Source organism: Papio anubis, chromosome 8 (assembly GCF_008728515.1).
Source record: "Papio anubis isolate 15944 chromosome 8, Panubis1.0, whole genome shotgun sequence".
Classification (NCBI taxonomy): Eukaryota; Metazoa; Chordata; class Mammalia; order Primates; family Cercopithecidae; genus Papio; species Papio anubis.
In genome coordinates, this window is record NC_044983.1 from 116644939 (window position 1) to 116670203 (window position 25265).

Genomic DNA, 25265 nt, shown 5'->3' on the forward strand with positions numbered 1-25265 from the left:
CCACCACGCCCGGACAACTCAAGGAAACTTTAACTGAGATGCAGTAGGGTATTCTTAGTCTTTGCAGTTTTACAGAGGAACACAGTGGGAAGTGGGAGAGAAAAATCTTCTAATAGAGAACTTTTGGTGAGTTAACCATCATATATATTTTTTGTTGTTGTTCCAATACTACCTTTAGTTTTAATCCTTTCAATGAATTTACTTACCACCTACAACCTCCGAATTCCTGGTGGACATGTAGCCTCAGGCTGCTTATTCTTTAGAATGAGGCCACCTGACGGAGGCAGAACCCTCTGTGGATGGACTTTCGAGAGGTCATCATCTAACTGAGTAGCTGGTAAAATTGGAAGCATGTGTTCATTGTCCTGGGGAAACAGCTGAGGTTTTACTAGTCCTTAGAAAAAGCTTAGAAAAAGGTAAGAACTCTTGCTTAGATAGAGTTAACCACTAGTTTGACGCTTAGTGCGAGGTCCTCAAATTTTGATGTTGAGTTACTTCTTTGCCCCACATCTAACAAGTTGTTTAGATTGCGTGCCATAGAAGTACTTGCCAATTGAGAAATATTAGTAGGATGGCAAAGAATATTAACTATACAAAACAAAAGTTTGTAGACCACTGTCTGTCCATGTTTAGTGTCTGTGGCTTTTGAAATTTTTTGGCATATAGGAAACCCTCCAGGATACAAAGAAAAGTAGAGAAGGAATCAGCAGTTTCCACTGCAGAACCCTCTCCCTTTCCTAAGCATCCACCAAAGCAGAGGTTTAAGAACCCCTGGGCAAAGGAAGAAAGATATTGCCAGAGTATCCCTTGCTCCCTCAGCCTATCAAAATGTCAAGGTCCCATGACCCAGTTAGTCAAACGGAACTGGAGTGGTGTCATTGAGATAATATGGCTTCAAATCTTGCTTTCTAGGTGGCCCTAGCATTGCTTTTTTCTTGTAGTATATTGTCTTCTATGTGCATCAAGGACAGAGAATTTATTCTTGTAAACACAGCATCTTGACTTAGGTGATCATCCAGGTCAGTTACAATTATGGAATGGATGCTGTACATATACCTAATTTAAGATGTATCAAAATACTAGAGACACACCACAGTTGGTCCTTCAGGCCCACTTTACTAACAGACTTTGATTCAGCAAACCATTTATTTGCTGGTCTTTTATCTTTTATTAAAACATCTTGTGTCTGCTCTCGTGTCTCTTTCTGTCTTTTCTTTTTTCTTTTTTTTTTTAAGACAGAGTCTTGCTCTGTTGCCCAGGCTGCAGTGCAGTGACACAATCTCGGCTCACTGCAACCTCCGCCTCCTGGCTTCACGCCATTCTCCTGCCTCAGCCTCCCGAGTAGCTGGGACTATAGGTGCTCGCCACTACGCCCGGCTAATTTTTTGTATTCTTTAGTAGAGACGGGGTTTCACCGTGTTAGCCAGGATGGTCTCGATCTCCTGACCTCGTGATCCACCCGCCTTGGCCTCCCAAAGTACTGGGATTACAGGCGTGAGCCACCATACCCGGGTCTCTTTCTTTTCTTTCTTTCTTTCTTCCTTCCTTCCTTCCTTTCTTTTCTTCTTTGTTATTTATTTATTTATTTATTTATTTTTTAGTGAGACCCTGTCTCACTCTGTTGCCCAGGTTGGAGTGCAGTGGCTCAACCAGAGCCCACTGGAGCTTTGACCTCCGAGGTTCAAGCGATCCCTCTGCCTGGGCCTCCCAAAGTGTTGGGATTACAGGCATGAGCCACTGCGCCCAGCCCCCTGTGTCTTTATGTATCATTTTTTTTTTCCTACTATAAATGCTCTTCTGGGCCTATCTCTGCTACAGCATAGTTGACCTCAAAGTTTATCTCTACACCTTCTGAGTGGCAGTTCTCTCATTGAGAAAAACAGTACAGGATAGAAGAGTAATTAGTTCTAACATTTTTTTTTCAGTAACCATTTTGACCCTTCAAATAAAATCTTACACAAAGGCCCAATAAAAAGAGTCAAAAAAATTTTTTAAAGTAGCTTTGTTTTAAGGATACAGTGGCTCCCAAATGGGTAAGGATGGGGAGCTTAAACTAGGGCTCTGGAGGACCTAGTTTGAAAGAAAACACTAGCAGAAATGTTATGATATCTGTAAATTATTTTAAAGTACTTTAGCAAATCTTATGTGGAAGAACATGTATATTATTTAGTTAGCCTGTAACTCAATGATTCTAGTGTCTAATAAAGAATGCACAATCCAGAAATTGTCAATGAATGTGCTCTTCAAGATCCAGAACTGGGTCCTGGCCCTCAGGAAGCCTCGCCTTCACAAGTGGCTACTTCAACTGCTTTACTTGTATCTGGATCAATAACTGCTACTCCACTAATTAATAGACTGGATGTTGAAAATGGGACATTTATTGGTAAAAATAGGGGATTGCTGACAAGAATGATAAATGTCAAAAAATGGGTTCTTTTTGGGAAATAAGAAATACTCAATCTATGTGTACCGGCTAACCTATTTAGAAGATACTTCCCACACATGCATGAATAGAAATACAGGGAGGGTTTGTGGCCTACACCCTTGGAAAAGATGTCCTAATCTAAATCCCCAAAGATTCCCATGTCCAGCCTTGGATTCGGGAGGATTCTGGTTGTCTGATTCAGCTGTCATGGTGACGGAGTCCTGCTTCTGGAATGTTGTTATGTCTGCTTCTAGAATATTGCTGTCTGCTTTAAGGGAACTTTTCTCACAATTTGTGATCTTAGTGCCTAAGAGGACAGTGAGCTGAGATTTCCCGGAGACAACAGAATAGGTTCTGTGAGTGGTTTGTGTTCTTGCTTTCTAAGGATTGTTTTGTATGTGAGGCAGAATTTAGACTGAGATCCTGTTTCACTATAACTGGAGTAAGGTTATAGGTGGAGTAACTAGCTCTGACTCACCTCATATTCATTGTTAGTCACTAGCAGAGACCAGAGTGTTGTTCATAATCAAGTTGGGTAAAGTTCATTTTCTAAACTTCTTTGATTCAAAGAATAAGAGCACAGGAGCACAGTATTTATATACTACAAAATGACATTATTTAACTTTGACCCCAGTTTGATCATTCATGCCTGTGCTTTTCCTGCAATAATTGTTTTGATGGCAAGAGTACTTCCAGCATCACCTGACAGTTACTTTAAAGCATTTACTAGACATTAGAAAAAAAGTATGTGATCTTTCCTTCATATCCTTCATAAATGTAATATATATTGATGAGATAAGATACTTATGCAGAAAAAGTACTTACAAAATGTAAGGAGGTATAAAATAAATGAAAAAAATAGAAAATAAATACAATAATGATTCAAAGAGAGAGATGAATCTGTGACTATTTGACCAAAGAAGATATAAATATTGAAGCAGGTTTGTCATATACTTGGGATTTAGACACGGTTTAATACAGGTAAGAAATCACTTTAACCAGCCTTTAGGGACAAAGGTGGGTTAGGTTGAGCTTACGAAGTGCCCTGAGGTGCCAGCTAAAGAACTCAGATTCTAGAGTCTCCTTGGTTTCAAGAAATTTGCCTTGTTTTGGGTGGGATGCAACTAAAACTTTTTGAAAGGGTAGCAACCCAGCCCCAATAAAGTGTTACTGGGACTAAACTTCTAAGAAGTTTAGTTGACAGAAGGAAAATGAGCCTTCACACTCTAAGAGCTACCAGGAAGTTAGTCCCCTTCTCCTTTTTAGATACTTGCTAGGAAATAACATTTGGTCATTTTCCCAGAACAAAGTACAGGATGGGATTTTTAACCTAACCTGGCCAGTGTTTTCCCAAGATAGGAAATTAGCACTGAAGTTAATGAAGGGTCAGAGGTAAAGCATCCTCCCCTGAAAGACACTGAAATTTCAAATGTTCGTGAAGTTTGCCTATCTTCTCCTCCCTGTAACTCATCTCCTTCTTCCACCTCTCCCTAAACTCTGTTTTCCTATCTCATTAATCTTTTATGAGCCTATCCTAAGTAGATGGAGCAAGGTTGTAAATTCCCCAACACTGCAATCAAATATACAAAGAAAATGTGAGTTTAAAATTTCTGTATAACTAGTCCGATCTCCCTGAATCCAAATTCTGCTGAGTAGATGACTTGGAGAGGTCAATTTATTCCAGGTAGATTTATTCCAGCCAGATATTCTCTTTCTGATTAGTTGAAAAATAAACTATTGATCTACTAAGGTGACTTAAGTAATATACAATATTTTAGAGTTCTTCCTCCCTTTCTCTCCATGAAGTCAATTGTGATTATGGGAGGATGAAAATTTAAATAGCATCATGGCAAATAACATGATTGTGTTAGTTGAAACCTTTGGAAAGTAGATGTTGAATAAGAGTAGGAGTTCAAGGGATTTATTGCAAGGCAAAGCCATTGCAAACGAAAAGGTGGAGGAAGCAGGATTGGACATATGACACCTTGAAAAGAAAGGTGGAAGGAAGCAGGCCTGGGCAGGAAGACAAAGGCTCTGGCAATTCAACAGCAAGTTCTTGAGAAAAGAGTGATTGTTAGAAGGATCCCACATTTGGCAGAAATAACCAGGCCCTGCCGCATTCAGTCATTGCTAGGGGCTCCGCGGGAAGAGTATTCTCTTGTTTCAAAAAGGTGATACCTAATCTATTATGCAAGCTGTCAGTTAGCTGCATTTCTTGCAACTAAATGGAGAGTTCTTTTTTATTTGATGGTTGAATAAGCACGTTTTATTTTAGTTTGGTTCATTTTTTAAGTTGACAAATGAAAACATGTATATATTTGTGGCATACAACTTTATGTTTTGATATGTATCTACCTTGTAGAATGATTAAATCAAGTTAACATATCCACCATTTCACATACTTATTTGTGATAAAAACATTTGAAATATATTCTCAACAATTTTTAAGTATATTATACATTATTATTAATTATAGTCACTGTGCTGTACAATAGACATCTGGAACTTATTTCTCCTGTATAATTGAAATTTTCTACCCTTTGACCAGTATCTCCCCATTCCCTTCCCTCTCCCAAAGCTCCTGGAAACCACCATTCTACTTTCCACTTCTGTGAATTCAAAGTTTTTAGATACATTTAAGGGAAGATGATATTGTATTTGTCTTTTTGTTTCTGGTGTTTCACTTAGCATAATGTCCTCCAGGTTCATCTATATCAACACAAATAACAGAATCGTCTTATTTTACGAGTCTGAATAGTAGTTCATTGTGCATATATGCCATGTTTTCTTTATCCACTCATGGAGACAGGTTGATTCCATATTTTGGGTATTGTGAGTAATGCTGCAATGAATATGGGGTGGGCGGGGGCAGATACTCACGCAACATACTGATTTCATTTCCTTTGGATATATTCTCAGTAGTGAGTGGGATTGCTAGATCATATGGAAATTCTATTTTAAATTTTTTAAAGGAATCTCCACACTGTTTCAAAATGGAAAGTTCTTTCTTGAAGGTAGGTTGCTATCACAGGTTCTTTGGACTCTTGGGTTTTTATTGTTCTCTGCTTCAGTTGTTTTCCCTTTAACAGATGACAATGCTGAGGGGCAACTGGTAGTATTCTTAGGAAGTCTACTGCTCTCTCTTAATGAGGTTGGCATAACTTGGGATATTTTCTCCTTTGTCTTGGTCAGGACTTATTGATCTTTCCTAGGAATTTGGCCCTACCTTGGCTCTCAGTATGCTGTGTCATGCTCTGGTGAGATCCCCAGAGAGATCTCAAATAACTTTTACATACCCTCTTGGGGACCCCATGGAAAGCCATGAATTCATTATATATGGAATGTATTATATATGTACACTTTTTCATGGCATGAAAAATAGTTGAAAAATAAACGATTTATCTACTAAGGTGACTCAGGTGATACGCAATGTGTTAGAGTTCTTTTTTCAACTTTTTTTTAGTGCAAGTGCATTGAACTTTTTTTAGTGCAAACCTGTTCCAAATGTTGCATGAGATATATTTATACCAAACCAACCAACCAACCAAAAAGGCTCATTGGTTGATCTAAAACTCAAATCTAACTGGTGATCTATATTTTCATTTGCTAAATCTGGCAACCCTAGAAAATAGTTCTATATAACTAAGCTCAGATGTTCTCTTTCCCTAATCACAGTGAATCACCCTATTTGGTTCAACTACTTCCAGGTTGCTGAGGGGATAGCTTACCAGAAGACTGCCTTCCAACATCCAAAAAGAAGGAGGGCAGAAGCTCTTTTGCCTTTGGGATGACCACCAACCTTTCTAGCCTATCTTTTATCTCTCAAATTTTGTCCGGCACAAGGGAGCCTGGGCAAAAACTTCCAATCACCTTTCTCCCTTTGTTTTCTCTCCCTTGTCTTCCAAACAATTTATTGGAATCACAAAGGGTAGGCTTTAAGCTCTTTCTTGTATGTCATCATCAATTTCTTCTTATACCTGGCACTATAATCTGGCAAATGAGCCTGCCTTTTTGTTGCATTCAAGAGAAAGTAGAAGAAAGGTTAGAAAATCCTTTCTTCCTCAACACAGTTCAGACATCATTACTTTTGTCATGCTAATGAAATCAAGAATATCAGCTTTCATGCATTCATTCATCCATTTAATAAGTTGTAGACACATACCATGTGCTGGACACTCTTCTACTTGCTAAGATAGAGCAGTGAACATGAAAACAAGGTCACCTGTCTCATGTAGTTTAGATTCTAGAGAATTTAAGACTCAAAGCTGATGAAGCAACACATGTTCTAGGCAGTCCCGGGCCTCCATTTTCCTAAAGTAATTAGTCTCATGGTTCTACTTTGGTGGTAGAAGATTACGTGAAAACATTAACAGCAGAGGGCAGAGGGGGGATTAAAAAACAGGGATTCCTGGCTAACACGGTGAAACCCCATCTCTACTAAAAATACAAAAAAATTAGCCGGGCGTGGTGGCAGGCGCCTGTAGTCCCAGCTACTCAGGAGGCTGAGGCAGGAGAATGGCGTGAACCCGGTAGACAGAGCTTGCAGTGAGCCCAGATCGCGCCACTGCACTCCAGCCTGGGTGACAGAGCGAGACTCCGTCTCAAAAAAAATAAAAATAAAAATAAAAACAGGGATATGGTAGTTGGAAAAAATCTAGTTATTTCAGAGAAATAACCTCTCTTTATGGGTGGTATCATAGCCTTTATGTGTAATTGGCAAGCCCAAGGCATAGTTTAAAAGGAGAGTTATTTGTAAAAATATATAAATAAATAAGAATACAAAGGGATTCAGAAAATCAGAGAAAAAGCAAAAGATCTGTAATCCTTGGTGGAAATAAATGTTCAATAATTTCATTAGGTGTAACTTAACGTCACCAGAACCATAAACTACCTAGTGGAAATTTTAGTGTTTCGTACGTAGCTTTGATTCAATTATCTATTGAGTTATGCAATGACTATTGATCACTGACTGTGTGCTAAGGCGAGTGAAAAGCTCTGATGACATAATTATGGGTGAAAGATGCCCTCTCTGCCCTAAAAGAGTTCAAGGAGTGAGAAGGAGACCTGTACAGTTTGCTAAAATAATAAAAACAATACGATGGAGGTATGAAGCAAGGTCACTTGGTAGCACTTATGTGTGCTTACAGATTCAGAGCAGTCTTCACAGAGGTGGTAGTGCTTATTTTCTCATGTAGAAGGCTATACCTTTTCTAGCTGACAGGAATGAAAGGCATTGTGAACAGAAAGATTAGACTTCCCAAAGGTCTAAGGAAGCTGTAAGTAGTTCTGTATAATTACAAGGGAGTTATGTAGGTTTTATGTCAGGGAAAAAAAAAAAACAACAGGCCACATTAAAAGTTCAAAGTCTTTCCTGAAAGTAATGGGTAGCTAAAATCTAATTCTGAGCAGGGAAGTAATATAAATATGTATTTTTACAGGAACACTCAGACAAAGTGCTCACTGTAATTGTTCTCAAACTGTAGTATGCATCTGAACCCCTGGAAGGGCTAGCTAACCATGGTTTGCTGAGCCTTACTCGCAGGATTTCTGATTCGCTATGTCTGGATGAGACCTGAGAAAAGCCTGAGAAAACAATTTGTAACAAATTCTCAGGTGATGCTGATGTTGCACATCTCAGGACTATACCTTGAGAACTCCTAGAAAAGAAAATAGAATGGAGGCAGGCAGGACCAAACCAGAGGCTATAACTCAAAGTCATCTCTCCTTTTCATAGAAAATGTTTACCTAATCCCCTCAATAACCTTTAACAAAGTTAGGGTGTGCCATCAGTGAGTTTTTTACATTATTGTTCCTTTTCTAAAGAAATACATCATGTACCTCTTTTTTTTTTTTTTTTTTTTTTTGAGATGGAGTCTCACTCTGTCACCCAGGCTGGAGTGCAATGGTGCGATCTCTGCTCACTACAACCTCCGCCTCCTGGGTTCAAGTGATTCTCCCTGTCTCAGCCTCCCAAGTAGCTGGGATTACAGGCGCCCCAGGCGCCCATCACCATGCCCAGTTAATTTTTGTATTTTTAGTAGAGATGGGGTTTCGCCATGTTGACCAGGCTGGTCTTGAATGCCTGACCTCAGGTGATCTGCCTGCCTTGGCCTCCCAAAGTGCTGGGATTACAGGCGTGAGCCACTGCGCCTGGCCCATCATCTACATTTTTAGAGGTTAGAGTAAAAGGGGAATTTTTTTCAAAAAACATACATACAAATGTGTGTGTGTGTGTGTGTGAGTGTGTGTATTCAATTCATTTTTCCTTTTTTTTTTTTTTCCACTATTAGAAGTGAGCACCACATGGGTGAAAGTAAGGACCAGGGTTATAAATGATGCTTCCTTTATGGCCCATGAATTCCCTATATGCTTCAATACACCTTTTAGCTTTCTTGAGGGTTAACTGTGCTTAAACTATGAAGTCAGAGAATGATGTCACCCTAAGCCCACCCCCCCACCCCAACACGCATACAAAAACCCAGTGTGCACATGATTCCTCTGCTCTCATCTGTCGGGGAACCTAGAGGAGCCTTTGTTCTTCTGAGTGGGTGGGCTCCTTGAAGGTCATTAAACCTTAATGACCTTTGTTTCCATAGACGAGTGTACCCTGCCAGGCTGTCAGACCAGGACACTTGCTCCCTTACTTCCCATCTGCAAGGACAGTCCTGGTCCCATGAGCCTGGAGTACATAGCTGCTCCTTATATTACTTGAAAGGGAAAGAATGACGAAAACCACTTGTACCAGATGCGGTTCGGCCCTGACAATCTGGCTTGTGGAGTCTGGTCCTTGCCTGGAAGATTCTGCACGCAGATGCTTACTGGACTTTTCAATCTCGCTGTTCAGGGCTTACACATGAACCACATTCAGTGTCTTTTTGACTGCTTCTGGATGTTATTAGCTGAATCATTTTTAATCAGATACTGGCAGGCATCTTACCAGAACTCTGCCAGTCAGAAACTGGTTAAACGCTATAAAGCAAAAGTCAGTTATCTAATGCAGCTGTGATGTGGTAGAAAGAGTACTGGAATTGCAGTTTTAAAAAGCTGGTTGTGAGTCCTAAACCTGCCCAATAATTTAGTTGAGAGAATTTGGGCATGTGATTGAGCCACTTCATTTTCCTCCTCTGTTCAAAGGGCACAGTAATACTTCCATCACACTGTGAAGGCACATTGTGATGGAGAATACAAGGGAATGCATATGATGTAATATACAATGTATCATGTATCCTATATTATATACTATGTAGTGTACATTATAGAAATATTACATCATCCATCCTTCACTCAAACTCACTATGACCACCTAATTCTAGCCGCTATTTCCTCCTTTATGTTAGAAGGCATAGTGATAGTTACATCCAGTTAAAGACTCAGTGAGAGACTCCATGTAAAATCACTTTGTCAACTATAAAATAAGGCATATATCATGAGTGTTATTAGTTCTTTAATATATTAAAACGTAATATGAATAATTATATATTATGTGTTCTGTTATATAGTAGATATAATATGTGCCATATATGACATGTTATATATTATACATTAAAACCTATAATATATTATTTATTATATTTTAATGTGTTATCTATTATATATAAGGGCATATTATATATGCATGGTTACATTTATTGTTGTTATTTGATATAATTATAGCATATTTTTCAGGCAATCTGACCATGAGATGAGGCAAAATAATTTTAAAGTAGCTTTTACTTTTTAAAATAATAATACTATTGATGAGATAAAAGCTTAGACAGTGAGCATAAACAAATACTTTTATAAGCTGTGTGAACGTGGTAATTTTACTAATGGTAGCAGAGTCTGATGAGCAGAGAGCTTTATAGAATCATTTTGTTGGATCTTATGAAAACTATTCAAAAAGTAATACTCTAAGAGTGTACTTCAGTCTACAAATTGGGTTCAGTATATATCACTTGGGTGATAGTTGCACCAAAATCTACAGATCACCACTAGAGAACTTATTCATGTAACCAAAAACCACCTGTTCCCCAAAAATCTATGGAAATAAAAACTTTAATGAACAGATCTTCAAAGCATATGTAAAATAACAGTAAAATGCCAACTATAAATAAATAAAAAGACTGGGCTTCTATAATTTATATCACTCATGAAGTCATGAAGATTAGTTAAAATGAATTTGTTCTAAAAGTTTTTATTCATATGGATCTGCCTCCAAACTCAGCTTGAGTGGATTTTGAAATTAATTATCCCCTTGTACTTTCCTTATCCTCATTCATGTGTGATGTGTACTATAATTTATAACTTGATGTTCGATGAGGTAAAGTCCCTCAACCTTCTGTGTTGTCTCTCCTCCATTAAGGTACACAGTCAACAGGTGGTAGCAGGAGCCTACAAATCTTTTGTAAGGGAAAAGATCCATTCATTTTCTGGTATTATTACAAAAGCAAGAACATCTTTATTTAAACAGTTAATATAGAAATTATTAAGCTATAAAACTAAACCTTATATAAATTTCTGCCATCTGTCTATTTACAAGAGTTAGAAACATCAGGCATTATCTTTGACATTTTTCTCCACTTCAGGTCATGTGGAATTTATTGCTGAAAGCAGTTAGTTTTTCTATCTAGGTGTTTACAGTCCATCCTCTTCTTTCGGTCTCCCCTGTGGCCACCAAATCTGGCCACCATGGCCTCCATCTGGCCTGCAGCAGTCATCTGCTGAATGTTCTCCTATCATTTACTCTGTTCTTCTCAGTGCCGTGACCTTTTTACCCCAGAAATATGCCCTTTGAAGGCTTGTCTGTGTTCTTAGGACAAAACCTCAAACCTTTAACTCAGTCTACAAGCCTTTGAATTGTCTTCCCTGCCTACCTGGGAGTACCACCTGAGCAACTGGTGCATCCTCATTCTGTATTCCTGCAATCATTATGTTCTCCAATTGTTTCTGCAGGCCAAAGCCGCTCCTCCTCTGCCATTTGCTTTGTACCTGCTTCTTTCTCTGCCGGTAGGATCCCCTACCTCATCCCCCTTTATATCTGACTGGTATCTATTCAGCCTTCACATTTCCTCTCATGTGTCACCTCCATAGGATGGTGCCCCTAAGCTCCCAAGACAATTAAAGGCCCCTTGTTAATGAACTCATATGACCAACTTCATCACCGTCATCACCCCTGCATCTCATCTAATTAATTATAGACTAACAAACTATTCCTGCTCAATGTGTATCTCCAGCACAAAACAAAGTGTCTGATTGGAACCATCTTGGACAAGTCAGGATGAGCTGGTCACTCTAGTATGCACTCAAAAATGTGGTTTTTAAATGAAGTTTAAGGAGCAGGGAGCTCTTTTGCTCAGTCTGCTGCTTTTGTTAGCAATCTTTAATTATTAAGGTCCTAGACTCGTCTCTTTTTTCCTTCAAATTTAACAAATGAAATAGCTTATTTCTACAGTTAATTTCTTTTGTGTCACTTTTACAGATTTTTACAGAATTCTCAGACTGAGGTTTCAGTTTGCTAAGTGGTAGAATTTATTAGGAAGTAATTTTTAATAAAATCTAGTACTTCCATGAAGAAGAAAGTTCATATTTTAGTTCCACCACTCACTATATGATCTTAAAAAGACTCAATATACTCTCTCATCTGTGGACCTAAGACTAAATTTAAAGGACTATAATAGCAATCAGATACCATCGCGTATGTAAAATACCTAGAATAGCATTCGCCATATAGTAGATGTTGAATGCATTTATGATTCCGTCTTTAATCAAGAAGTTTCCCGACTAGAAAAGTGAAAAAACACTGCTTCCTTCCACTCTGTTCGTGAGAACCACAGGTTCACTTACACAGAGCACAGTATTTCTCTTTATTGCCCGCTATCAACTTGAAACCCTTGTGATTTGCAAAGAAGTCTTTATCTATCACTGCCCAGGGAATGTTTTGAATGAATTTTTTTTTGTTTTCTTCAAAGACATATGTAAAGCGGTTTGGTGCTTTTAGGAAATTTTATTAGTAGATGTTCAATTTTCATTAAGACACGGATATGCGCGATGGGGCAGAAGGCCACGTGCCAGCTGCGGAGAGAGCAAGCCTTTCTCTGTTTCAGGTGAAAGCTCGTGCTTTTGTTTCCGTGAGACCTCAAGGGGAGGTTCTGTGGCAGTATTTATTTGGCTTATGGTAACCTCTCAGATGTATTGCATCTGCTCGGCAGTAAAGGATGTGGGCTTCCTTCTGGTGACTTGCTGCCTGACTCAGACAACAGGCATGTTTGTATTCCTCGGCTTTGATCTTTTCTGCCTGGTATCTAAATGAAGCCTTTCTTGTGCCTTCAAAGCTAAATGGCTTGTTTGGTTTCCAGTTACTAAACAGCTCTGCTCCTGCTACTACTGGGGTTCCCCTATCCTTGATTCTATTCTAACCCCTTCAGTTGGAGAGCTGCAGGGATCCAAGCCAAAGTATAACTAACATGTAAAAATCTAATACCATGTGCAAGAGACGGCACTAGTGCCTCTTGGGGTGGTGCACGCCAAGATTCAACTTAACCCCGTGGTGGGACCTCGGAGTTGAGGTTAGAGGGTCAATAGGAAAAGAGAAAATGATAGAAAACTTGATATTCTTCAAAGAATGCGTAGCATTGTGACTAAGGGTATGGATGCTGGATTCAAACAGCCTGGGCTGTGAACAATTAATTATTAGCCGTTGCCAAGCCTGAGATTTCCTGTCTATGAATGAAGAGTGATGATAGTACTTACCTACCTTATTCTTATTAAATGAGAAAATAGAAATAAAATTCTTAGGACAGCATTGCACACATAGCCATGACTCAGTGAATACTACCTTTTGGTTATTAGTAGTAGTTATATGCATTTTTATCAATACTTAATGACCAAAAGAAATGGTCTCTCCCCTTCTCTGTCTAAGGAAATTGAATTTATTCATAAAAATCAAATTCAAATATCTATTGCTGTGAATATTCTCCAATACCTTTGTCATCATTTATAGCAAATAAATACATAGTGTGCTTTAAAGGATTATTTAGTCTCTTTTCATTCTTCCTAAAACTCATTATTTATAATTTGATTACAGGACAAATTGTAGTCTGAATCAGTTATTTGGTGAGCTGGCTAGTATATGAGACTGTGAGCTCTTTGAGGTAAGGGCCCTGGTACCCCCTACCACTGCATCTCAGCTCCTGCTACAGACACTTGACCATAAAGAACAGCATAGTACAGTGACTAAGTGCTCATGGCCAACACTTTACAGCTATGCTTTGAGCTGCTGCAAGCTGCAAAAGATTTCTTTTCCTCAGTTTCCTCACCTAAGAAATAGGGATAATTAAACTTGATGCTTGTCGGCTATAAGAATAAAGAAAGATAACATGTGCAAAGTACCTAAAACATATCAATTGCTCAGTTAACTGTTGGCAATATTATAATAATATAGACGAATGGCTTGAGTCCTAGGATTCTGGTAACCACTGTGTCCTTTGATCACTACTTTGGGTTCCAGTTCTATTCTACTTTCCTATTTTGTACTATATTTAATCTATCAATTTCATTATACTATACTTGTATTATATAGAAGGAGACAGTACAATAACTTCTAAATAAGTAATTAAACAATGACGATGTAGGAATTTTTGGATGTCTCTCTCCCTCTGTGTGTGTGTGTGTGTGTGTGTGTAAAACAACATATCCGTGACATCTGAATGTCAGTAGGTTCCTTACTACATTTCACTTAGCTTATGTGACAAATAGGACTTCTCAGAAAGGTTTATTGACTGGTTTTACAGTTCTGTAAAATTCCTCTGTTATAATTCCAGTGCTTTTAAATCTCCCTTCTCCAAGGTCCTCTTTTCTGAACTCTACTTCCACAAATACCTGGTGCTATTTCAGGAGTTGCTTAGTACTTAAAGTAGAGAAACAAATAGAATATGTTCTAATCTTATGCCTTCTGTTTTATTTCTCCCATTGAATTGGCCATATAAGGATTTCCCTTTAAAAGGTGACGGGGGTAGGTTTTTCTATTCCTACAGCTGTTGTGCAATTTCATCTCATTAATATCTCACTAATAATATATATTATGTATTATTAGATCAGATGTATAGAGAATTGTCCCTAACTCCTTCTTTAATACAACTGAGTGACCTATTCTCTTTTTTTCTTTTGCTGCAGAGCTTTTCTCAAGAAAGACTGAGTGACCTATTCTTATCATTAAATCTGGATTTTTTGTACTGGCTTATTTTGTTTTTTTACATATAAAGATGTATTTATTTATTTACTCGTATTGGGCTTTTAAGCATGATTTTTATTGTGAGTTTTGCTGCATGGTGAGCAGCCCTCCTAAGGTAACTGAATAAAAAGCCTAATTCAATGCCCAGGAACAAAAATTCAAATCTTACTATTTTTCAAAATAATAGTTCCTAGTTAGACCCCAAGAAAGAAATACATCACTAAATTTTTTTTTTAATTTACTTTTCCTTTCTTTTATTTTTTTATTTCAATAGATTTAGGGGTACAACATGTAGAGATTCAAATAAGGCAAAATCCTATTATGAGTGTTTGCATGTATATACTTAATTAAATGAAGACATTTGACAGATGATAAGGTATTAGGAGTAAAATGGTATTAGATAATATTAGGTGGTAGAAAGACATTAGAGGGATATTAGAAAAAGAGATTAAAATAACTTTTGCTCTCTAGGGCAAAATATTAGCTCAGGTCTTTCACATTTGCTTAATAATTATGTGAAGATGATATAAATTATAAATTATGTGTAATTATTTCGTATGTCAGTGGTTCTCATGGTTTTTGTTCAGGACTATATATATATATATATATATATATATATATATATTTAATATGAAAGAACCAAAGATCTTTTGTTTATATAAATTGTATCTATTGATATTTCGTGTTCTCAACATTTTTAAAAACTGAGATTTTAAAAATTTTATTCGTCTATTTTAATAATACTAGTTTATTACTTGTGAACATAAATAACATATATATCAATAATGCATTTTTTAAAATAAAAAAGGTTTAGTAAAAAGAGTGGCATTGTTTTACATTTTTGCAAATGTCTTTAATTCCTGGTTTAATAGAAGACAGCTGGATTCTTGTAACTGCTTCTGTATTCAATCTGTTGCAAGGTGTTGTTTTGGTTAAAGTATTTGAAAAAAATCTGGCCCCACACAGACATAGTTGGAAAAGGAAAGAATATTTTAATAGCCCATTCAGAGGATTGTAGATGTTCTTCCTTGGTACTACATCAAAACTCTACAGATGTTATTTTCTTAAAGGTTAATTACAATGTGCAATCTGAAATTAATGAACTTTGTATTCTTGGTACATTTACAGGAGAATGAGGGTGGAAAAGGCAAACCATATTTTAGTAATACTGTAAAGATATTTTTGTCCCTGTAGTTCCCATAAAAGGATCCCAAGGATACATATGGCTGCCCAGACCACACTTTGAATCTCACAGCCATGCAATATTATAAATTTTAATAATCTTATCTTGGGACACAAAGAACTAGCACTATTGGTAAAATAATGCAAGAAGCCATTAGGTATTTTGCCTAGACTTTGCCCAGCTAATTTAGGAGAGAAACAAAATTTGAATTCAGTCTTCTCTTTTTATCTCTCTAATAGGCCATATGCCTTCCAAAAAATGCAGAAGTAAGGAAAGACAGAGGCATCCCATGTGATTTTTCCCTGCAGATCATAAATCTTCAGAGATAAATTGAGTTTAATAGCTACTGAGCACCAAGTTTTAGAAAGAATCTGATTGGTCTTTTGGCATTGCTATAAAAACACATTGGGTAAGAAGCTCCTTAGTGGAAAACAAATTCCAAGGTGAAATTTAAGAAAAAGCAGAACTGAGATAGAAATATGAAGGAAGAGCTTGGGAGAGAGAAAATGACATATTAGGCAGTCCAGAACTGAAGGGGCAAAATCCCAGAGAAAGGTTGATTATTTCATCCAAGACAGAATGAGCCTGCCATTGTATGCCCCAGGACTCAGAGGAGATGTATACAAAGATGAATGAAGACCTATTCCTTTACTGACTCCTCCTTGTCCCCTTCTCTCCTTTTGGATTTTCTAGTGTAGGACAATGAATGAACAGGATTCTTTGATACATTTACAAGTGTCTTCACAATGCTAGCACTGTTCAAATAAAGATAGCAGAAAAGCTAGAAACAGAATAAAGGTAATCAAAGAAATCTAGAACTCAAGAGTACCTGTATTAGTATAATGTGTTTAATATGATATCGTGGTATAGCAGGTATAACATAACAAATATCTGCCTTAACCAGATGGCATGAAAGGAAGCCAGCATCTACTGAACACCTGCCTCATGCCTGTCCCCCTGTTCCATGCTAGAGATAAAGAAATGAAAAACTCAGTAAATACCAAGGTATCCCCCACTTCACCCTAGCAGAAAAACTGGATTCCCTGAGAATGTCTAAGAAATTTTGCACTATTTCCATAAAACCTATATGACAACTATAGATTTTTCTAAAATTGAAAACTACTTCTAATGTCAAGGAATTAAACATTTTATATGCCCTGACCTACATTTTTGTCTATTTGTTTCTTTTCAAGAAAATATGCAAGGCAAAACAGATGGTTCGTAAGGCAAATCTACGCAGGTTTCTATTTCTTTATGTTAGTTTAGCAAATAGCACAGCTATGCTGTTATGTTGGGAATAAAATTACAAACCTAAAATAACCACTTAAAGTTCAATTTGGTTTGTAAAATTAGATTTGGTTAAAATTAAACTTTACTAAACCAACTGTAAATAGAAGTATTTTCATTAGGCATTTTAGAAAACATTTTAATTCAAGGCTTGGATGCATGGATATGATGGGGGGAAAGGAGAAAGCCATATGTTGATTATTTGAGACTTTTTTTTTTTTTCCGAGATAGTGTTTCGCTCTTGTTGCCCAGGCTGGAGTGCAATAGCGCTATCTCAGCTCACTGCAACCTTTGCCTCCCGGGTTCAAACAATTGTCTTACCTCAGCCTCCCGAATAGCTGGGATTACAGGCATATGTCACCACGCCCAGCTAATTTGTATTTTTAGTAGAGACAGGGTTTCACCATGTTGGTCAGGCTGATCTCGAACTCCTGACCTCAGGTGATCGGCCCGCCTTGGCCTCCCAAAGTGCTGGAATTATAGTCATGAGCCACTGCACCTGGCCTAATTTGAGACTTCTAAGACTATAAGAGCTTCACAATATTTTTTACAATGACTAGAAGTAAAAGCTGCCATATAGTTTTCTACTATTAAATTTGTTGTCTCCAATCTGTCTCCCTGGATCTAAAGAAAATTTAACAAAATAAAAATAAGTTTGTTGTCATTTCTATAGCATCAATTCTTATAAAGCCGTTTCAAAAATTGTTTAAAAGTGTTGCAAGTAACCAGATAATGCTAGTAATCAAGTATACTAGTCTGTAAGTTTCCCATCAACTGGAACCTGTTCAGTATTTTTACCTATGTTCAGTATTTTTACCTATGGCTTTGTGTAGTATTTGGGACATAGTAGTTGCACAATTTTTGTCGAATGTTTTCAATTAGATGTGTAAGACAGTACTTTCTTTATTATTCCTGTTTTAAGAAATTTAGAAATTGATAAATACTGAGCATATTTTGGCCAACCTCTACCCAAGGTTTTACTGCCCAGGCACTACCCATAAGTCAGGGTTGGACTAAATGGAGTTATCTACAGAGTCAAAGAGGAGAGATCCTGAGGAATCAATCAGATCAAGGCAGGAAAGGTATTGCTCAAGGGGTCCCTGGTAAAACCACAGAGCTGAAAAAGAAAGAAGAAAACCTGTCTAAGAAGATTGCTGAGTTTGGTAGACAAAAGAGCCAAGAGAAAACGTAGAAGTGAGATAATATTTAGAAAATGGAGAGGTGAGATAGTCTGTGAGGTCAGTAGGCAAAAAGAGAGGGGAAATTAATACATGAGGAAGTAAGCAGGATGTAAATTTATGCATGGTGAACATTCAGTGTGCTCTTCCTTTTACGTGGACATGTCTACACCTTTTAAGGAACGGAAAAACTGCAAGTTGCACTACACCAGACCAGATACCCCCAGTCATTCTGTTTAGTACTTCACTGGACGAGAACATTCTGAAAGCCAGATACCACCTTCTCTACCTGTGATACTAGGTAAAATAAAAGGAGTGTTCTCTCTCATAACATGATCCTCTTCTTCCCTACCCTAGTAGATCAGTGGAAGCTCCTGCTTGGGAACCTCCTCAATCCTGCTAGAGATACCAGGACTATTTATTTATACCCAGAATGTCTTATGGCTGTCTTAAGCCTATCAACTTCAATTCTTTTTTTCCACTTAGAGAACAGATTGAATGCTGTTTATTTAAATGTCATCCAGTCATCTTTCCTTTACTTCCCAAGTTAATAAGACCTGAAAAACATGTAACACCTTCTTTACAAAAAGACTTAGCATATGAAGGAACAAATGATTGAATGAATGATTTTCACTTAGGGAGAGAGATGGTAAATGTAGCTTAAGATACCTCAACACCTATAGCCCTTGTCTATATATATGAAGATGCATTGCAGTTTCAAGGGTGATTTTAATGACATGAGTAAGGGAAAAGTATTAGGTTGGTGCAAAAGTAATTGTGGTTTTTATAGAAAAAGATGACAAACTTTGTTACGGCTTATTTGTTAGAGCAAACTGTGATGACAGAGTGCCTAGATCTGAGTACTTGCTCTGCCATTTATAAGTCCTATGAACTTGTGAAATAGAGGGAACAAGAGTTCACCATCTATCTTTTAGCTATTTAAAAATATGCAATACATTATTAACCTACTATTTAGAAATATACAATACATTAGTCATGCTGCTGTGCAATAGAACACCAGAGCTTCTTCCCAACTTAGTACATATGGATGAAAATTCTCCCCTTTCCCAGTCCACCATCCCACCCTGCCTCTGGCAGCCACCATCCACTCTCTACTTCTATGACTTCAACTTTTTTAGATTTCACATATAAGTGAGATCATATGACATTTGACTTTTTGTGTCTGGCGTATTTCACTTAATATAACATCCTTTAGGTTCATCCATGTTGTGGCAAATGACAGAATTTCCTGATTTTTATTGCTCTGATTTGCTCTTTCCATGGTGTATGTGTGTATTAAAATATCACTTTGTCCCCCATAAATATACACAATTATTGCTTGTCAATCAAAAATAACAGTAAACAAAGAACTTCACCTTATAAGGTTTTAGGGAGGATTAAATATTTTAGGGCAATAGCTGGTACATAATGTTTGCTAATATGTTAGGTAGGATAACCTAACATATCCCACCTAACATATTAGGATATGAAGGATAACAGAATGGAAACCCTGGCCTCTACTTTCTCATAGCAAACAAGACATTTGGAAAGAGAGGGCATAAAAGCTCAGTCATGGAGAAGTGGCTGTCTAAAGGTACTCATACAAAAATGCCCAGTGCTGTTCAGGGTTTGTGCCTAGGGCGTACTTGTTCATTCTAACACTGCATCTTTATTAGCTCTTTAATTCATTTCAAAATTTTAAGTTTTATGGGGACCATATCCTCTGCCACATGTCACAAGTACATGCCACCTCAAGCCCTACCGTGTGAGTCAGTCATGACTTGATCTCATGCAAAACAATCTGCTTTTCTTGTTTGCTGTGTATTTTAGGCACAGTGTACACAGGAAATCTAGTTACATCTGACTTCAACAAAATTACTTGGCTGGCATTCATGTAAGACATCCAGGAAAAGAACCAATTGTTCTCCTTCATTACCGCTATTTTAATAAATACAAACCACTAAGTCGGGCTTAAAATGATTTGCTTTGAAAAAGCTGTGGTTACAGCACCCTCACCTCTAAGAAATAGACCACTGCTTCCAGAGCTGCGCCAGAAACTCATCTTTCCTCTCTTGGGCCTGATTTGAGGCTAAAGATGTAAGGGGATTCCTGACAGAGGGCAGGATACCCATGCCAGTCTTGTCTTTCTCTTGGGTTTGGGGTAGGAATTAGTGGGTGTTCGTTCTCCATCCAACAAGCCTCTCAGTCTACCAGAAAATGAGGAAATGTGCTCATTGTAAAGTCTGGATCATTTTAGCTTTGAATTAGAGGATTGCTGTTTCTCTTGTGGATTTCAGAACACACACACACACACACACACACACACACACACATCACTAATACAGACTTTAGGTTAAGACATTAAATGATGTTTCCTTCTCTCTTCATTTCCTATATTCTCCCCCTGCCAACTGTCACCCTTTTTGGCCTTTTATTTGTTTACAAGCCTTGCATTTCAAGCCACTGAAGAATCCAAATCTTGTTCACTTGAAAAGTGACTTTCCTTTAAGGAGGGAAATTCATAGGAGCTTTTTTGCTTTTTTGCAAAAAAGCAGAACCCATACTAAATAGCTTCGTCTCCCAATGATTCAAGGAGCTGGCACTTGGTGATTCCTCACATTATTCTCTGAATGCCATGACCTATATGTCAAAGTGAGAGGATGCTTCTGGATGCTTCTTGTCTTTGAAAAGTAATGCTCCAGGGACAAAGAGGTTCTTTTTCTGGGCAGTAATGACGGCCACGAGGTGGGAGCCATAAACCAGGCAAGCCTGGGCAATGTGCATGCTGACATTTTTCATTCCTAATATCCCACAAGTATTTCAGCTTCAACAGAGCCTCTGTGCAAATGAAAAGGAACTTTTTTGTTTCTAGATTTTGTTATATTATGTTTGAAAATTCCTACCAGCCTCCCAATTACCCATTTGAAGATAGACTGGCAAAACTATTTTTTACCACCTTTATATCCTCCCATTTTACAAGCAAAAGGAATTAATAATATTAGTGTTGCTTTCTCTAGGTTAATAAAATTCATGCTTCTTCCTTCCCCAGAGCTTTTTGCCTGTGCATTTAGAAATCCCAGCAGCTATTGTTCAGCCGGGGCTGCCCACAACCCATCCCTAAGCGATGTGCACGTAGGCAGATTAGATCCCAGACATAAAAATTAAAATTTAAAAGCATGGTCAATTTTTGTAAACACAAATGATCTATTCTGAAAGAAAAGAACTAACATTTTGCACGAAGATGGAGATATGTTGGTTTATTTTTTTCCATCTAGAAATAGTTGATAAGACATTTATTCCCTTTACTCCCCCCAAATCCCCAACTTCCATCCCTAAGCACCATATTCTTTTGGTGGTGGAAAAGTCCATTCAGACCCCTTTCCTTCCTACCTGCCTCCCTCTCTCCCTTCCTTCTTCTCTCCCTCTGTTTTTCTCTCTCTCCCTCCTTTTCTCTCTCCCATCTTCAAACATTTTTTGAATGTATGTTATGTGATAGACACTGGGCTCAATTATAGGAACAAAGCCATAAACAGTAGGACACAGTCTCATTCCTAGTAACTTATAGGCTGGATAGTAAGAAATATTAGATAAATCATTACATACATAATATGCTATACATAAATGTACCAATGATGGTTGGGCATGGTGGCTCACACCTATAATCCCAGCACTTTAGGAGGCTGGGATCCTCCTAAAGAGGCAGGTGGATCACCTAGGTCAGGCATTCAAGACCAGCCTGACCAATATGGTGGAACCCCATCTATACTAAAATTACAAAAATTATCCAGGCATGGTGGCATGCACCTGTAATCCCAGCTACTCCAGGAGGCTGAGGCAGGAAAAATGCTTGAACCTGGGAGGTGAAGGTTGCAGTGAGCAGAGATTGCACCACTGCAGTCCAGCCTGGGCAACAGAGCAAGACTCTGTCTCAAAAAATTAACAAATAAATAACTAAATATACCAATGATAACTACTATGAATGTACAGTTTAGGGAGTTATATAAGCACATACTGATGACTTAAACTCATAATGAAGGTTTTCCCAGATGCTGATGGGTGATTTAGAATTTTCTATCTTACTCTTATATTCCTAGAGTTTAAATATATATGTATATTACTCATTGAATAATTTTTAGCTTTACCATAATTCATTGCAACTTTTTACAACTCAATGATTTTTTTAAAAAAATAAATATATTCATGTAGCCATCACCCAAATCAAGAAAGGCTTTTTCATGCTCCTTGTGATCAGTACTCCTCCCATCAGATGTAACCATTATATTGACTTTTATCACAAGTGGAATTGCTGAATTGTCAGGTATGGGGTGTATTTAGCTTTAGGAAATACTGCCATACAGTTGTCCAAAAGGAGTTATACCAATTTACCTATCTACCAGCACTATTTGAGAATTCAAGTTGTTCTGCATCTCTGATAAAAGTTTGTATTTTCAACTTCATTATTTTACATTTTAACCATACTGGTACATATGTATAGTATCCTTTTTGGGGGGTTTTAATTTTCATTTGCCCAGTGACTAGTGATTTATTTATTTTTAGGGTTTTGGCAGTTTAAATGTTCTGCTTTATGAAGTTTCTTTCCCATTTTTAAAAAATGTATCTGAGTTCACCTAACTGTTTTATAAGTGTTCTTTATATTATCTGGGTCTTTTGTTGAATGTACTGCTGCAAAAATATTTTCCCATTCTGTAACTTGCCTTTTCACTCTTGAATTTTGATGAACAGAATGTCTTATTTTAGTGGAGTCAACTTTTGTGGTCAACTTTTTTTTGTGAAGGCAATTTTTCCCCTTTTTGATTAGGACTTTAAAAATTCTGTTTAAACAGACTTTTAAATTCTTTGAACACCCAAAGAAATTCTCCTATCTTTATTATTAATATTATTATTTTATTTTCTGAGTCAGCGTCTTGCTCTGTCACCCAGGCTGGAGTGCAGGGGTGCGATCTCGGCTCACTGCAACCTCCACCTCCTGGGTCCAAGGGATTTTCATGCCTCGACCTCCCAGGTGGCTGGGATCACAGGCCTGTGCCACCATGCCCAGCTAATTTTTTATTTTTAGTAGAGACAGGGTTTCACTATGTTGACTAGGCTGGTTTCATACTCATGGCCTCAAGTGATCTGCTTGCTTCAGCCTTCCAAAGTGCTGAGATTACAGGAGTGAGCCACTGCTCCTGCTCCTGGCCTTATTATTATTATTATTATTATTATTATTATTATTATACCTTTTATAGAGAGAGCTGTGGTCCTTCTGGAATTTATTTATTTACTTTTACATATTTAATTTTATTGATTTAATTTTGGTCAGGGGTGAGATGAACAATTCCTTCAGCACTACAGATTGCAAAGATTATCCTTTACTCACTGCATGGCCGTGGTACCTTTGGTACCTTAGTCATCAATCAGGTGACTGTGCATTTCTTTATGGACCTTCTGTGGTCTTTCATGCTTCAGTTTATCCCTTTACCAATACCTTTCTACTTTTAATTACTGTAGCATATTACAGTAATTATTTAATATTTGATAGTAAAAGTTTTACACCTTTGTTCTTCATTTTCAAAATGTTATTGACTATTGGAGATCCTTTGCCTTTCCTTGATGGTTTAGAATCATCTTCTCAATTTTGAGAAAAATAAAGTTGCTTGGATTTGGGGTTTGATTTAATCTAGCGATAAATTTGAAAATAATTTACATAATTATTTTAATGAATCTTGCATGGGCACAATTTATCTTGTTATTTTCTGGGTATTCTTTAATTTCTACTAGTTTTACTTTCTATACTGTTGCATGTAGACATTGTGTACATAGTTGTTTGTTTCTATCCAATCTATTTAAATTTTGTTGATGATATAAAGTTTGTCTTTTTTTTTTTTTTCAGACGGAGTCTCGCTCTGTCACCCAGGCTGGAGTGCAGTGGCCGGATCTCAGCTCACTGCAAGCTCCGCCTCCTGGGTTTACGCCATTCTCCTGCCTCAGCCTCCCGTGTAGCTGGGACTACAGGTGGCTGCCACCTCGCCCGGCTAGTTTTTTTTTTTTTTTTTTGTATTTTTCAGTAGAGACGGAGTTTCACCGTGTTAGCCAGGATGGTCTCGATCTCCTGACCTCGTGATCTGCCCGTCTCGGCCTCCCAAAGTGCTGGGATTACAGGCTTGAGCCACCGCGCCCGGCCAAGTTTGTCATTTTTTAATTTTTGTTTTCTAAGTTCTTGTTGCTGTTGTATAGAAACACAACCCATAACATCCACTAATTCTAATAGTTTACCTGGTGAGGTATTTTTTGGCCATTTCTCATTACATAATCATGTCATCTCAGAATAAGGACAGTTTCGTTATTATCTCTTTAATTCTGACACTTTTATCTGCTTTTTAATGTTGTATTGGTCATGCTCTCCAGTGCAATGTTGCATGTAAGTAACAGTAACAGTTCTTGTCTTGCTTACAAGCTCAGTGAGAAATCATTCCAACTTTACTATAAAGTGTAATATTTGCTGTTGCTTTTCATTTCTAACTACCATTTAATACAATAAGGATATTACTTGCTGTCCTGGGTTTTCTGAGTGTTTTTTTTTTTTTGAGACGGAGTCTCGCTCTGTTGCCCAGGCTGGAGTGCTGTGGCCGGATCTCAGCTCACTGCAAGCTCCGCCTCCCGGGTTCCCGCCATTCTCCTGTCTCAGCCTCCCGAGTAGCTGGGACTACAGGCGCCTGCCACCTCGCCCGGCTAGTTTTTTGTATTTTTTAGTAGAGACGGGGTTTCACCGTGTTAGCCAGGGTGGTCTCGATCTCCTGACCTCGTGATCCACCCGTCTCGGCCTCCCAAAGTGCTGGGATTACAGGCTTGAGCCACCGCGCCCGGCCTTCTGAGTGTTTTTTTATCATAAATGCATTATAAATGTGGTCAACTCTTTTTCTGCATTTATTGAGATGACTGTATGATTTTTCCCCTTTATTCTGTGATATAACGAGTTGACTT

General features: G+C 37.8%; 1 long non-coding RNA gene across 2 annotated transcripts in view; it reads left to right on the forward strand.

The window, feature by feature from the left end:
* Window positions 1-1576: 1576 nt before the first annotated feature.
* The window catches only part of LOC108587352, a 145924-nt gene continuing 122235 nt past the window's right edge, over window positions 1577-25265 (forward strand). For both annotated transcript variants that reach the window (XR_002523967.2, XR_002523968.2), the window contains exon 1: window positions 1577-2781. This is a non-coding gene — a long non-coding RNA (uncharacterized LOC108587352). The remainder of the gene's footprint in view (window positions 2782-25265) is intronic.